The following is a 15,695-nucleotide window of genomic DNA, read 5'->3' on the forward strand; positions in this document are numbered from 1 at the left end:
AATGGATTGATTTTGATCGCTATAGGCGTAAACTTCAAAGAGATAGTTGTTCCAACACAGGAACTTACATCGAACTACTTTCATAGCAGTTACCTGGAACCTCCTCTCAATCGACCAGAGTTTTGTGTAGTTTACCCGACTCCCGTTTTCTGTAATGGTAGGCCTAGGCGGAAGGATACGTGCCCTGAGGGCAATGCCGAGGCAGGCCACATGTGAGCTTGGGTCGCGACCTTCAGTAAGTTCTCTGGTCGCGTCGTGATATCGTCTCGACGCTCCTCACATCTCAGCGCGACCCTTTGTGTTGTGTACCGCGTGTGTGACCACGTGTTTCCGTTGTGCTTCGCGCTTTAACTTGTATTCCCTTGTGCTTCGCGCTTTAGCTTGTGTTACCTTGTGCTTTCCTTGTGTTCCTTTTCTTTTTCCGCTATGTTCCTGTGTCTGGCGGTATTGAGTTAGCGTGAGATGGAGCATACCCGCCGTTGCCCTGGGCCTAGGGCCGGGAAGTCGTGTGGCGCGTTTTTATCGAAGCCCGATGTGGACCCGCATACCCTTTGTCCCACGTGTAGGGGTAAAGTGTGCTCGCCTTCAGACACGTGTCCCGAATGTGTTACGTGGAGCGAGGTTCTGTGGGTTAGGTTCGGGACTAAGAAGAAGATTCTTCTGTCTCCCAGGAAGGCTAGTCTTTCTTCTCCTGCAACATCGGCTGGCAAAAGGTCGGATAGAGTTCCTTCTTCTTCCCCTACCCAGAGTAGGGGACGAGGTAAGTCGGTTAAGGGAAAGAAGTCGGGGCTTCTTCCCCAGGAAGGTCTTGATTCTGGGGTGTCTGTGTCTGTTCAGGCGTGTGAGGGGCCTGAGGGTATGTTTAGTGGGGGTCCGCGGCCCGTTGCTCTTGTGCAAGGGGAGCACGTCTCGGCTGGGTACCCCATGTGGAATAAACATGTTCCTTTTTCTTCCCCAGATTCTTGGGTGGATGTTTCAGGCGCCCCAGAGAGAGAAGATTCCCCGCAGGAGGATCCCCTTGGATGGAGTCTACCGAGGATGCCGTGCAGGTCGCCGTTGGGGGTGGAAGAAGGTCTGAGCTCCTCCTTTCCGTTTGTGGATCGACCGTCTGCGCCTCCAACACCTTCGTTGTCGGTTCCCGAGATGTTTTTGCAGCCTTCAACGTCAGGTACGCAACAGGTGTTGAGCAAGGCTCCACCCGTACCGCCTTCCCGTTATGGAGAGGGGTCGTACTCGTCCGCAGCTGGGTCTTCTTTGTCGTCGGAGGAGACACAGAAGGAAGAGAGAGAGATCCAGGAGGAGGTCTCGTTCCTCGCGAAGGAAGAGCAGGAGGAGTGCCTCCCCGAAGGAACAAGAGCAGTGGGTCCTTACTACGGTCACGGGCACTGCGGTCAGGCTTACCGGAGAAAGTCCTCCGACAGCCGCAAGTCGGCTTCAGCCTCGGACTATAGACCCCCGTCGGAAAAGCGTAAGTCCCCCTCAAAGGTGTCTCAATCCGCCCAGCGGAGGGAGTCGCCTCGGAGGACGGGCAGCCGCGACAAGTCAGCCCGTGGAGGTGATCGTCGTGCACGGATTCCTCCGTCGATCACCTTCATGGAGGAGCCCGTTCCCTTGTTGAAAACCCAAAAGACGGCGGAGGCCCCCCGTCTTTTCCGAAAGGTCCAACCTCGAACCTAACCAGAGCGGAGTTGCCCGTGTCAGCGACACTCCACATCGCAGGACGGAGGAAGCGGATGGTGACCCAGATGATGGACCAACAGAGGACTCCGCATATAGAAGGGTGATTAACCTAATAAGGAAACACCATAGGATCGAGGAGCCTATACCTTCGGAGGAAGACGTCTGGCGGTCCAGCCTGAATAGGATTATGGAGGAGCCGGTCCAGAAGAAGCCATCCTTAGTCCTGCCAGAAGCGAGGGACGTTAGGCTGGGACAGTCCCATATTGATAAGATCGTGAATCGGAACAAGGACACTTCAAAGAGACAGAGTTCCTCCAAGCTCCTCCAGGGCCTTAAGTCTCAGAGCAAGTACTATGCCTTGGAGGGACACCCTCATGGAGCCAGCAAACTGGAGGACAGGGCTTCTTCTGCACCTATTTTCTTCTCCCAGGCAGAGGCCGTTATGATGGAGGAAATGTCAAAGGACCTTATTAATGTCGCCTCATGGTTGGACTGGTGGGCCTCTACTCTGGTGGGCTCCCAGATTGCAACAGACTCTATGGACCCTGCCAAACGTGATGCCTTGAGGGAGTTAGTCAGCTCGGGGGGCCGCGCCCTTTAGTTCCTGACATTCCAGTCCTTAACACTGTCAGCGAACTGTGTGTTGAGAAGGAGAGATTCTGTCCTGAAGAATCTCTCTAAGAAAATTCCGGACAGGGAAGCCAAGGCTCTTCGGAACCTGACTGTGTGGGACGAAGGACTTTAACCCCCTAAAGAAGACTGAGGAGGTCGTTGAGAAACTGGCTAAGAGGAAGGAGACCGAAACACCAGTCGATGAGAAGGCCTGGGTTTAGAAGACCTGCTTCCGATGCTCCTTCAACTTCTCACTCTTCCCCTACGCAGGTAAGGAGAGACTCCTTGGCATCTCTGTGGTCGCTGACAACTCATCCCACCCGAAGGGGAAACAACTCGGCTCCTTCCTCGTTTAGAACAGCCTACCCTTCAGGCAGGAGAGGACGTTTATCCTGAAGGAGGTCGAGTGAGAGGCCCCTCTCTCCTGCCCAAGCCTCAGGTAGGGGGATGCCTCAGACTATTTTGGCAAGCTTGGAAACTTCACGGTGCAGAACCGTGGACGGTGACGGTTTTAAAGGAGGGCTACAGGCTTCCTTTCCTGGCGGGTCCACCTCCCCTTATACCGGCAAGTCAGGTGGAGTGGTTGGCCCCCAAAAGACACCTTGAAGAGAGCAGCCTTGCAAGAAGAAGTCTCCACTATGTTGGAAAAGGGAGCAATGGAGACTTTTCACCTACCAGGTCCTGGCTTCTACAGTCGGCTCTTCCTGGTAGAGAAGGCAACGGGAGGTTGGAGACCTGTCAGCCCTCAACAAATTCATACGGAAAACCGACTTCAAGATGGACACCCCGAAGTCGGTCCTGGAGTCCTTGAGGGAGGGGGATTTCATGTTATCCATAGACCTCAAGGACGCCTATTTCCAGATTCCAATCCATCCAGCCAGCAGGAAGTATCTCCGGGTGAGGTGGAACACCCAGATCTTGCAGTTCAGAGCCCTGTGCTTTGGACTCTCCACAGCCCCCCAGGTATTCACAAAAGTATTCACGACGGTCTCCGTTTGGGCTCACGAACGGGGAATCCGTCTAATTCGGTACCTGGACGATTGTTTACTCCTTTCTTCCTCAGAGGAAGTCTTGAAACAACAGGGCACGGATCTTCTACACTTCTGCAAGACCCTGGGTATCACCATCAACCTGGAAAAATCTCACCTGACCCCAACCAACAAGATGACGTACTAAGGCTTAGTTCTAGACTCCTTACTGGTCAGAGCCTTTCCGTCGGTAGACAGGTTGAACAATCTGGACCAGGTCCTTCACCCCTTCTTAGCGGACCAACCCAGAAGGGCAAAGGATTGGCAGAGGTTGATAGGCCACTTAGTGTCTTTGGAGAAGTTGGTCCCTCAAGGGAGACAGAATCTCAGGAGCATTCAGTGGAACCTAAAGGATCCCTGGGATCAGAGGAGCTCCCCCTACAAAATCGTTCCGGTTCTTCCAGAAACAAGACAGGCCCTGGAGTGGTGGCAAGATCGTACGAACACTCTCAAAGGGATGCCACTGTCTTCCGGGCCTCCGGAACTTCTTCTGTTCACAGACGCCTCAAAGGAGGGGTGGGGAGCCCATCTCCTAGGGAAGACGGCGAGAGGAAGTTGGTCGGAAGTCGAGAAAACCCTGCACATCAATATTCTGGAGATAAGAGCTGCCCAGGAAGCCTGTCTGCACTTCAGGACTCTCCTAAAAGGAAATACAGTGGCTCTGATGTCGGACAACGCCACAGTGGTGGCGTACATAAAGAAGAAAGGGGGATCGAAGTCAAAGGAGTTGTGTGTTCTCGCATTACAAATCTTAAGATGGGCCGAAGAAGAACAAGTCAAGTTGACGGCAAGATTCATTCCGGGAAAGAAAAATGTAATTTGTGATATTAAGACGAAGTTGTTCTCGTTTTTCCAAATACCTTTCCTCTTCCCGTGTCACTGTCCCTAATCCTTCCCCTGTAGTGGTAGATTCTGATCCCGCTACTGTAACTGCTAATGAGCCTATGCTTAAGGACATGTTGGTAGCGATTCAAGCGCTGGGCGCTAAAGTGGAAACGCTTGCGGCTGACTGAACGCAGCTTATGTACGATGTAAAGCAGTTAAAGGGTGTAAGTGCTATAAGAGAAGTGAAGTTATTTAGTGCTGTGGAGGGTATGCCTGCTTGCGTCTGTCGTTCTCCTAGTCTTAGACCTATTCCAAGCTCCCCAACCCCTGGGAGAAGGAATGTTGACCGGCAAAAGGAGACAAGAGGCTTTAAAACACGAGCAGACGTCCCCTCGAATGTACCTGTTGAAGTTTCTCAGGACGTTCGCCCTCACCATAGGAAAGGTGAGGTTAAGTTGTTTTCGTTGTCTTCGGATGACGCAATACCTTAAAGAGGCTGGCGGCTAGCTTCCAGACCTCTTAAGAGGACCTTTGATAAGGCCAACCAACGTCCTACTAGCGCATCACGGCCTGGCTGTAGCCATTGGGACAGTCCAGAGCGATATCCATCTTCAGTTGAGAGCTCTCCTGCTAAACGTCCTGCTAGGACGTCGAACTCTGCCAAGGATCTTGCCGAGCAGTAGTCAGAACGATGCTTAACCTCGGTTCATGCTCCCCCTCAGCCGTCGGACTGGTTATCACCATCCAGACGTTCTGAACGCCTTATGAGCGGTGAGGTGAACGGTGTGGCGATAGACGTGTCGTCACCGATATCACAACGAATGGATCCAAACTTGAACATGCTACACGAGATACAACAAAGGCTCTCTTCTTTCATGCAAAGTTACCAACTCCGATCAGTAAGAGAGTAGCAGTCGTGTATCCTGAACATCAGGAAGCCTCTCTTCTGGACGCCAGGCGGCATAAGACTGTCGGTCAAGAGGCTCTGAATGACGATCTCATTTTCCTCTCCCTTGAAAGGTCGTAACACTGTTCCTCTTAAGGAAGTGAACTTGTTCGTGTTCACAAATGTCAGACATACCATCGTAGCATCAAGCAGCCAGACGTGACAGTGATTGTCAGGCTCGAGACAGCGAGCAGTCTACTCAACGCGATGTGAAACGTCCTGTAGGATGTGTTCCCAAACGTGTCGTTAAGTGCGCGGTGGTTCGTGATCTCGGCCGTCCTTCTATACGAGGCGCCGAGCATCCTTCTAGCTATAGCATCGAACGTCCTTTAGGACGTGATATTGAGCGATCAACTAAGAACGACGTTAAGTACTCAGCCAGACCTAACGTCGAACGTTCTTTAGACCGAGGCGCCGAACGTCCTCTTAAGCACAAAGGTGAACTGCATTCAGGATGTGAGCTCGAACGTCCTGCAAAACGAGACGTCGAACGTCCTGCTAAACCAGTCGTAGAACGTTCTTTTACACAGGACGTCAACCGCCCTTCAAGACTCGATATTGAAAGTCCTCCAGGACGCATCGCTGAGCGCCAAGTAGCCAAGCAGGTCGACGAGCGTCAAGCGGTACACGGCGCTGAGTGCCAGTCAGAAAGCGACGTCAAGAGTTTTTCAGAACGTGACCCTGAGTGACCTACTTCTTCCCACGTTGCTGGTGATTTAGAAGCGAGTCTTGATTATGAAGATGAGTACTACGCCCTTCAGGATGACAATGATTTTAACAGAGATCATAATGAGGAACACATTAGTTCCGATCGCTTTGATTGCGAGCGTTTTGATGAGCGTCAAGTGGTAGGTCTGCTTGGCGACAGACGTGGTGATCCAGGTTCTGTTGCTGTCGGAAGTCAGGAACTTCATGAGAAGAACCCTGTACTCAATGTTGTTGCTCCCGTTGATCAATGTTGTTGCTCCCGTTGGAGCTTTACCAGAGGAGGACATTGAGGGTCACCTTTCTCCTGTTGAGTTTGAGGAGATTTCAGAAGATGAAGACTAACTTATTTCGTCCTTCAGTAGATCTGAAAAAACTTATGAAGGTTTTCAATGAGGAATTCCCAGATTTTTTGGACCCGTTGTTCCACGTTCTCCACCTTCGGAATTTACTCTTGGGAAGGCTTCAAGGAAGTCTGTTTACCAAGATGGTCTTGTCACGGTCTTCTAAGAGGCCTCTAAGACTGATGGGTGACTGGATGCAGTCCAAGAAAGAACAAGGAAAAGTAGCTTTCGCATTTCCTCCAGCTAGACTAGCAACTAAGTCTAGTATCTGGTACGAGACAGAAGTTCTCGGCTTGGGGTACCTACCTCTGCCCAGGGAGATTTCTCGAGTCTTGTAGACGCTCCTCGTCGGTCGGCCATGAGGCAGACCGAGATTTTCTGGTCTACCTCGGAGTTGGATCATATGCTCAAGGGCATATTTAGAGCCTTCAAAGTTTTTAACTTCCTTGACTAGACTTTAGGAGCCTTGGGTAAGAAAGTTGCTGCTTTTAAAGAAGGTGATACCTCTAACTTAGTCCACTTAATGTCCTGTATGGATAAGGCATTGCGGGACGGATTTAATTTAATGAGTTGGCGGCACTTTTTTGCAGGAATTCTCAAGAAAAAGGTTCAGATGTGCTCATTTCTGCCACTGGGGGTTACTCCCTTCCAGAAATCTGAGTTATTATATGCTCCTCTTTCTCCCTTGCTGTTCTCTCAAGAGCTCATAAAGGAAATATCGTCTGCATTAACACACAAGGCCACACAAGATCTGGTCTCTAAGACAGCTAGAAAAGTCCTCCCATCTTCTTTTTCCAGCTGCAAACCTTAGGAAGAAACAACTTTTCCTAAGTTCTCCCAGCCATTTCGAGGGAGGTCTTCCAGCAGGGGTAGTTCCAGACCCGATGCAAGAAGAAATAAGAGGAGAGGCTTCAGATCAGGGTGAAGCAGAGTCCGACTGCTTTCGCCTTCAGGCAGTACGAGCCAGACTACTCAACTTCTGGCGAGCGTGGGAGAAGAGAGGAGCAGACCGTTGGTCAATACAGCTTTTGAAGGAGGTTTACAAAATTCCCTTTATAGGAAATCCTCCTTTGGTCTCAACTCCAGTGGATCTCTCTCCCAGATACAAAGAGGCAAAGAGACAAGCATTATTTATTCAAGTGTGTCTAATGTTGGAGAAGGAGGCCATAGAAAGAGTACAGGACATACATTCTCCAGGCTTTTACAACCGCCTGTTCCTGGTTCCCAAGAACTTGGGGGGGGGGATGGCGTCCAGTCATGGACGTGAGTGTATTGAACAAGTTCGTCCAGAAGACTCAGTTCTCGATGGAGACTTCGAAATCAGTTCTTGCTGCAGTAAGGAAAGGCGACTTGATGGTCTCATTAGACCTCCAGGACGCTTATTTTCACATCCCAATTCATCCGAACTTCATGCATTATCTAAGGTTTGTATTCAAGGGGGGAAGTTTTTCAATTTCGAACCCTATATTTCAGCCTCAGCACCGCCCTGCAAATATTTACGAAACACATGCTCAACATAGCAAGGATATTCTCCACTCAAGGGGCATCAGAGCCTCCCTGTATCTTGACGATTGGCTTCTAACAGCTCACTCATACGATCACTGCCTGAAGGATCTCCAGACAACTTTGAGTCTTACGAAAGAACTGGGTATTCTTGTCAACAAGGAAAAGTCTCTCTTGATTCCATCACAAGAGATTCTTTATTTGGGAACGATAATTCGGAGTCGGGTTTTTCGGGCTTTTCCGTCCCCTTTACGGATAGAGCAAGCCAGTTTGAACACATACGAGGAAGTGGATGAGTCTAGTAGGAACCTTCTCCTCCTTGGAACAATTTGTTCCCCAAGGAAGACTGAACCTTCGTCCTCTCCAATTCCACCTCAATCACCATTGGAACAAGGAGAAGGACCTAGAGACAATGAGCATTCCAATTACGGATTCCATCACAAGCTGCCTCCGGTGGTGGGACAAACCAGACAAGCTCCAAGAAGGTCTCGACTTAAATCAAAAGAACCCAGACCTTGTGTTATGTTCCGACGCCTCGGACTCGGGTTGGGGAGCAACTCTGGACAAGTTGGAAGTTTTGGGGCTGTGGTCAGAGACCCAGAAGAACTTTCATATCAATCAGAAAGAATTGTTGGTAGTCCTGTTAGCCCTCAAAAATTTCGAAGGGTCAGTTCTAAACACAGTGGTACAAAATGCCGACAACACAACAGCATTGGCTTACATTGCCAAACAAGGAGGAACTCACTTTATATCTCTTTACGAAACTGCAAAGAATCTCCTTTTGTAGGCAAAGGAAAGGAATGTGGTCCTGATGACAAGGTTCATCCAAGGAGAGAAGAACATAATGGCAGACAGCCTCAGCAGAAGAGGTCAGATCCTGTCCACAGAGTGGACGCTCCATCAACAAGTATGCAAAGTCTGTGGGGACTTTGGGGTCGACCATGCATAGACCTTTTCGCGACATCAAAAACAAGGAGGTTAGAGGCGTATTGCTCTCCAGTACCAGATCTAGAAGTAGTCCACATAGATGAGTTTCTGTTGGATTGGACCAATCTAGACATGTACGCTTTTCCACCATTCAAGATCCTGTACAATGTGGTACAAAAGTTTGTAGCAACCGAAGGGACCAGAATGACCCTAGTGGCCCCCTTTTGGCCCTCAAGAGAATGGTTCACAGAGATACTGGAATGGATGGTAGACACTCCAAGAAGCCTTCCATTAGGAGTAGATTTACTCAAACAACCTTACTTGGAAAGGTTCCATCAAAGTCTTCAGCTGACTGCCTTCAGACTATAGAAAAACTCACAAGAGCTAGAGGTTTTTTGAAGTAGGCAGCTCAAGCCATTGCAAGAGCAAGAAGGACGTCAACCATCAGGGTTTATCAATCCAAGTGGGAGGTTTTTAGAGTGGTGTAGAGTCAACTCTCTTTCTTCATCCAGTACCTCTGTAGCTCAAATTGCGGACTTCCTGCTTCACCTTCGAAGGAAGCGCAACTTTTCATCCTCAACTATTAAGGGATACAGGAGTATGTTAGTGACTGTATTCAGGCACAGAAACCTGGACCTTTCAAACAATAAGGATCTGCAAGAACTTCTTAAATCCTTTGATACAACAAAGCAACGGTACCAAGATTCACCAGCTTGGAATCTGGATATTGTTTTAAAGTTTCTTATGAGTGACAGATTTGAGCCCTTAAATTCAATTTCCTTGAAGGACCTTACTATGAAAAGAAAGAGTTAGCGAAATCCGCGCGTTTAGCAAGAACGTTGGTTTTTGAGATGGTAAGGCTGTCTGTTCCTTGCAGTTAGGGTTTCTCGCCAAAAATGAGCATCCTTCTCAACCTTGGCCCAAGGCTTTTGAAATTCCGAATCTTTCAGATTTAGTTGGCGAGGAGTTGGAAAGAGTCCTATGTCCAGTAAGAGCTCTAAGGTTCTACCTGGACAGAACAAAAGATTTACGAGGCAATTAGGAAGCTCTATGGTGCTCAGTCAAAAAGCCCACATTGCAGATGTCAAAGAATGCCCTGTCATTTTTTATCAGGCTTTTGATTAAAGAAGTTCATGCACATTGTAAAAAATCAGACCTTGGACTTCTAAAGGTCAAGACTCACAAAGTTAGAGCTGTGGCAACGTCAGCCGCATTCAGACAATAGATCGTTGCAAACATAATGGACACAACCTTTTGGAGGAGCAAATCTGTGTTCGCTTCACATTATCTGAAAAGTGTTCAGACTCGTAATGAGTACTGCTACACTCTGGGTCCATTCGTAGCAGCGAGTGCACTAGTGGGTGAAGGATCCACCACTACGTTCCCATAATCCTAATAACCTTTTCTTCTCTTGGAACTTTTATTTGTTTTTATGGTTGTTTGTGGAGATTGTGTCAGTCTCCCACAATCATTGATTTTAGTCAGGTGGTTAATTTTGTTCCTTGAGAGCGCCCGGAACTGGATATTGGAGGAGGTTCTGTCACAATGAGGTATATACACCGGTTTGACGGTCCCTAAGAGATCTTCAGCCCCCTAGGAGGATCACTGGATCTCATAAGGCTAGCAGACATAATGAGGCAGAGGAACATTGAAGTAAGCTTCCTTATCAGGTACGAACCCTTAAGCAGAATTCCAACTATATTGGCTGTCTCTAACCCCCCACCAAAGGTGTTAATCAGCTATATATATAACTACTGGGTAAGTCTTATGTTTAATTAAATTCCCACCCTCCTCCCCTCTAGAGACTAGAGGCATGGAAGATATGAGGAATCCTGGAATGGTTCCTAGGTATCTCGCTGGGGCGCAGGGGTCGTACACCTGGCTATCCAATCGGCGATTGGCGTGTTTTGAATTTTCTGCCGTGACGTCAGGGACGTAAGCTATATATATAACTACCGGGTATGTTCAAAAATTTATTTTATAATGAAAATACCATTTTCAGAAAAGTGAGAACTGCCTTTTTACTAGAAGTATACAAATAAACTGTAGTCCCAATTTCCTAATCCTTTTTATTTGGCATACTTTGTGCCTAACTAAACAGACCTATAGCCAATTTGAACAATTGTTTGTACAGTTATTCCTCCATGTACAGTATTATTATTGCTTGAAATATATAAATATATTTAATGGGAGATTTATTTTACCAATCATAATCTTCGTAGGCAACTGTTACAGCAAGTTACTCACTTACAGTGCTCCTTATACTACCTCAATATTCTAAATGTTATCTTTTTGGTTGGGTTTAATATAATTTTATATATAAATTTCTTTGTGGGTCATGTAACCCTGTGATTTTCAATTCTTAATTCTGCTTCTATGGTCATATTTATCTGATGTAATGTATTTCATCATCTTGAGTTCAGTATGATGATATATTTATAATTATCAATCTGGATCTAGCGAGGTGGTATTGATAATATATAGGTGCATGATGAGAAGATTGTCAAAGAAGACCGATCAACCAGAATTAGTTGGTAAGCGAGGGAGGTACAGTGCATATTGTGTAGGTACCTATCCCCAGGAAGGTTTATCAATATGTGTTACACTGTGGACCAAGCAGGTGGATCATTGTTTGGGACAAATAGTACTGCCCTTTCCCCTCCTCCAGCACATTCAAGGGAATACTTCAGGTTCTTTCAACCAAGACAACGACAACCCTTAAGGTCAACCACAATGGAAGTGGAAACTATGATCCATCTCCTCATCAGTATGATTGACGAATCCTTCCTTTATAATCCGTAGGTGCGATTGATCTTGACATTCCTAGGCTCCATGCTTGGTCATCTGGAGCTCCTTCACTGTGCTATCAGACACCTTGCGCTTGTTTCTCAGAGACTCCAAGAGGCAAAGAGAACCTTTCCCATGCTTCGTCCCAGAGATCCTAATCTAGATACCAAGATCTTACAAAGCACAGGGATCTCTTCATGCACCAAGATCTTCCCACATGCAGAGACCAATCAACAATACGAGATCTTCCCACGCACTGAAACTTTCCAACTCTTCCACTATTGGAGAATCAAGACAGGATTGCTCTGAATTCATATAACGTGGAGATGCCAAATTGCATTCACATAATTGTCGTCAAGGTTCCTCTCCCCTCCCCGGTCACAGGCATACTGATGATGTTCAAGACCTACCATTCAAAATCGTCGAGGTAATAAAAAAAAGTGTATTCAAAATCGTCGGAGATGACCCTTTGAGCTTGTACGGCCAACTTCTTGATGAAGTCAACTAGGGCTGGAAACCGGTCATCAACCTCTCCCCATTGAACAAGTTTGTTCTTCAGACACCTTTCAAGATGGCGACAGAGGCACTGTACAGTTTGTCATCATGAAAGAAGAATTCATACTTCCTGTGCACCTAAGGATATGTACTTGAAGATATTCCATCAGTCCTACAGAAAGTACCTTGGGTTCGTCCTCAGAAGAGTGGAGTATCAGTTCAAAAGCCCATGCTTTTTCTACCACTCTACTGGGGCACACGAATGAGATTCATCTGCCGAGGTATCTTGACAATTGGTTGATTCTGTCCTCTTCCAGGAACAGGATTTGTCTGCTGATGTATCTAGACAATTGGTTAATTCTGGTCTCTTTCAGGAATATCTCAACAATTGAATAATTAATGTTTTCCTTGAGGAGACAGTTGCTCCATGATTGAGAGAGATTTCTTTCCTTATGCAGGTCAACTGGGAAAAGTTCAGCCTTGTGCCCATATAGTGGATGGAGTGTTCGTGTATTCCGATCGACATGACAGCAGTGAGAGTTTTCCCACCGGATAATTGTGGAAGCAAACTTAATTAAATTTCTCATCTGCAAATGGTCCAGTGGTGTCTGAAGCATCATATTTCTTCTTACCACCTTGAAACAAGAAATATGGGACAATCTAGCTTGATGGCTAAAATGACAAAAACCCCCTCATTAGGAGAAAACCACTATACTCCTCACCTCCTGGTATGGTACTGTTCACAGAGATATCCAAGGCAAACGCCTGAGGAAACAGACTGTCTCGAGAATATGGTCCATGGAAGAATGGGACCTGCTGGAAATACAAGCAGTATTGTAAAGCTTTCCAACAGAATTTGATAGGGCACTCAGTAGCGTTGTTGAGGAAGAGCACTTCTGTTGTGGTTTACTTCAACAAGCAGGGGCCACCACACAACCTTTGCAATCTGGTAAAGCAGGTGCATATTTGGCCAGTTGACAATGCAGAAAAGCTGTCAAGAGGGTTTATTTCCAGACAAAATTAATAATCTACCAGGCACACTTATTCATCAGAGACACTGTAGGGTCACAAGTGGTCCCTACATCCTTTTATGGTGGAAAGGCTTCTTGCTCTTTCAGAATCACCATCGATCAACCTGCTTGCCACTTTGTTGAAGAAACTTGCTGTATTCTGCTCTCCGGTCCCAGACCCACCAGCAGTGTTCAAAGACACCTTCCAACATTCATGGACAATGTAAATGTGTACAGAAAGTTGACATCGCAGCAAACAATGACCTGTGGTTCTCAAGTGGCCATATTCCAAACAGTATCTATATAATCTGATTCCCTCTACTACCTTTGTTGGGGAACCTCCTCAGTCTTCACAATGAAAGGCTATTGCTCAGCTTTGAAGCAGGTTTCCAGTCTGAAAGGCTTAGACCATGCCTCTTCGTGGAAATGGTTTGGTCTCGTGAGGAGCTTTGAACAGTCTTGTCCTCTTTAGGAACTCTAGTAACAGAATGGGAATATCACTCATCCTCAGGTTTCTCAAGTGGGCCCACACAAGCCCTTGAGGGGGGTGTCAGATATGGATCCAACCCTGAAGACACTTTTCTTATTCCCTTAGCCTAGGGGGAGATCCGTAGGTGAGTGGCATTGTTTTTCATGTATCGCTAGTCATTCTGAAGGACGAAAGGTTTCCAGCTTAATTCCGTATTTAGTGACCAAGACCCAGAACCAAGTCGTTTACCAGTTTAATTCAAATTCTCCATTTTCTCTCCATAAGTATGACTTAAATATCCTGTGAAGACACTACCTAAAGAGAACTCAGACCTTATGGCAAAGCACTAGAGAGACTTTTTCAGCATCAGAAGTTGAAAGAGAACAGATCCAAGAGCACAGTTTCTAGCTTTGTGAAACAATCGGACATGTTTATCCTACAACCAGCGAGGGGACAGAAGGATGATCCTGGGCTCAAGCAGACAATCACATATCGTATCTACCCTACCTGTAAGAACCTGGCCGTGGTGTCAGTCATGATGGCCAATGGTCAATGCCCACATACATGAGATGTTGACAATATTAGGGCCCAACTCAGTAGTAGCTTTAGAGGTAAACTAGTACTGAATGAACGAAAGAGTATGTAGATTGGTAATGTAATAATTTTTCCATGCCAATTTGGCATGGAGTGAGGAGAAGCTGCCATTGCCCTCTCACCCTTAGAATAGAAGATTGGGGAAATAAATTTTTTAGTTCAATCGTAGAAAAAAATGATGGTGCAACATGTAACCTGTCTGAATAATTATCAGTCTAGCATGGCTGTTACTCCAGTGGGGGGGAGGGGGGGAGGAAGGAACGAACAAGGCAGTGCAGCGGAGGTTCTTTCCCAGAATAGGTGATGAACGGCACTTCTTCCCCAGAATAGGTGATGACTGGCAGTTCTTCCCCAGACTAATGTCATCTTTGTACAGTACCTTAGAAAAGATATAATAGCTAAAGAAGTTACAAGACACCACAGGTTAGGGGGATACAGGTTGCAATAGACTTGTGGGAGTCCTATGACAGAATAAGTATAGGAATCTGTCACGTCAGACTCCTGTTCACATTATCTGATAATTACAAGTTCTTCATAGGAAAAGGCAAGGAGCATATGTCTACATGTAAATTTCCAATCCAAGGGAGATTTTCTTAAATACATCTAGGCTTATTGATAAAATTCCTATTGACCAACACACTGGGCTCTTGCACCACCTCTGGTGAAATTATAGTACAGCTAGACTCCAAGAAAAGGAAGTCGAGTTTCACCAGCTCCCTTTACTTGCTGACAGGCTATTCGAGGGACTTAGAAGGATCTAATGAAAGGAAGCTACTCAGCTAAGGTTAAAGTGGTTATCACCAAAGTCAACCTGAGACTTGGTGATCACTTGATTAGATACAGTACACTGTGAATCAAGTAGAAATATAGAAAAAAGACAAATTGTTTAGACAGGTTTTGAGTGCCTTGATGTTAAAGTAAAACTTAACAAGATGCCTTCTCTATGTAAGTAGGGACACTCTAACCTCAAAACTTGCCAGTGATGACTTGTTCTACCACTCTAGGGAGTGGCGAAGCATTTGTTTGTACCTACATGAATTACAGTTATGTTTGAAACAACACCATTGTAAATTCACCACCCAATGTTAAAGAATGAACAGAGGAATTGCAAATCCCATCAGGGAGTGGGAGTGCAGAAGAGCCTAGCCTCTCATTATACTGTATATCTGGGAAGATTTGATTTCCCAATTGTGACCCCATGACTCACTTGATGTATTTAAGAACAAAACATCTACACAAGAGATAAGATGAACTCAACAATGGCGTAACTAATCACAATACCATGAAGGTATTCCTCACTTCCTTGGAAGGGAGTAGGAAGGATGTATGTAGGAGAAATGGCCATCACAGAAAAACATGTAATTGAGAACTAATGTTTCTGTCACTGTAACTGTGTTGTACCTCTTATGATCTTACTGAGGTGAAACAATATCATTAAGTTCATATTTTTCTTAGGCATGAGGTTGACTTCCCAGAAAAAAAGGCATGCATACTCTAGATACATCTGAATATGTCAGAAATGAGAGGGCTCAAGGGGGGAAAAAGGGTGAGCATGCAAGGCAATACGTGTTGTGTTTTAACCTATCTGCAATGTTATTGGAACTGGTTCAATAATCCCTTGAAGAACAGAGGTACTTTCAGGATGAGTAACAAAAGATATGCATCTAATAGGCTAATTTTACAACCTGAAGAGCAATCATCATCATTTCAGCCTTCAAAAGTCCTTTGTTGGATGTAGGCCTTCCCCAGGTTCCTCCACAGACTTCTATC

The 15,695-nt window shown here is 46.3% G+C and overlaps 1 protein-coding gene and 1 long non-coding RNA gene across 3 annotated transcripts in view; one reads left to right on the plus strand and one right to left on the minus strand.

The window, feature by feature from the left end:
* LOC137620523 (uncharacterized) overlaps window positions 1-15,695 on the plus strand; it is an 83,065-nt gene that overhangs the window by 53,925 nt on the left and 13,445 nt on the right. The window lies entirely within an intron of this gene.
* The window catches only part of LOC137620522 (protein JTB-like), an 85,707-nt gene that overhangs the window by 852 nt on the left and 69,160 nt on the right, over window positions 1-15,695 (minus strand). The window lies entirely within an intron of this gene.

Source organism: Palaemon carinicauda, chromosome 27 (assembly GCF_036898095.1).
Source record: "Palaemon carinicauda isolate YSFRI2023 chromosome 27, ASM3689809v2, whole genome shotgun sequence".
NCBI lineage: Eukaryota > Metazoa > Arthropoda > Malacostraca > Decapoda > Palaemonidae > Palaemon > Palaemon carinicauda.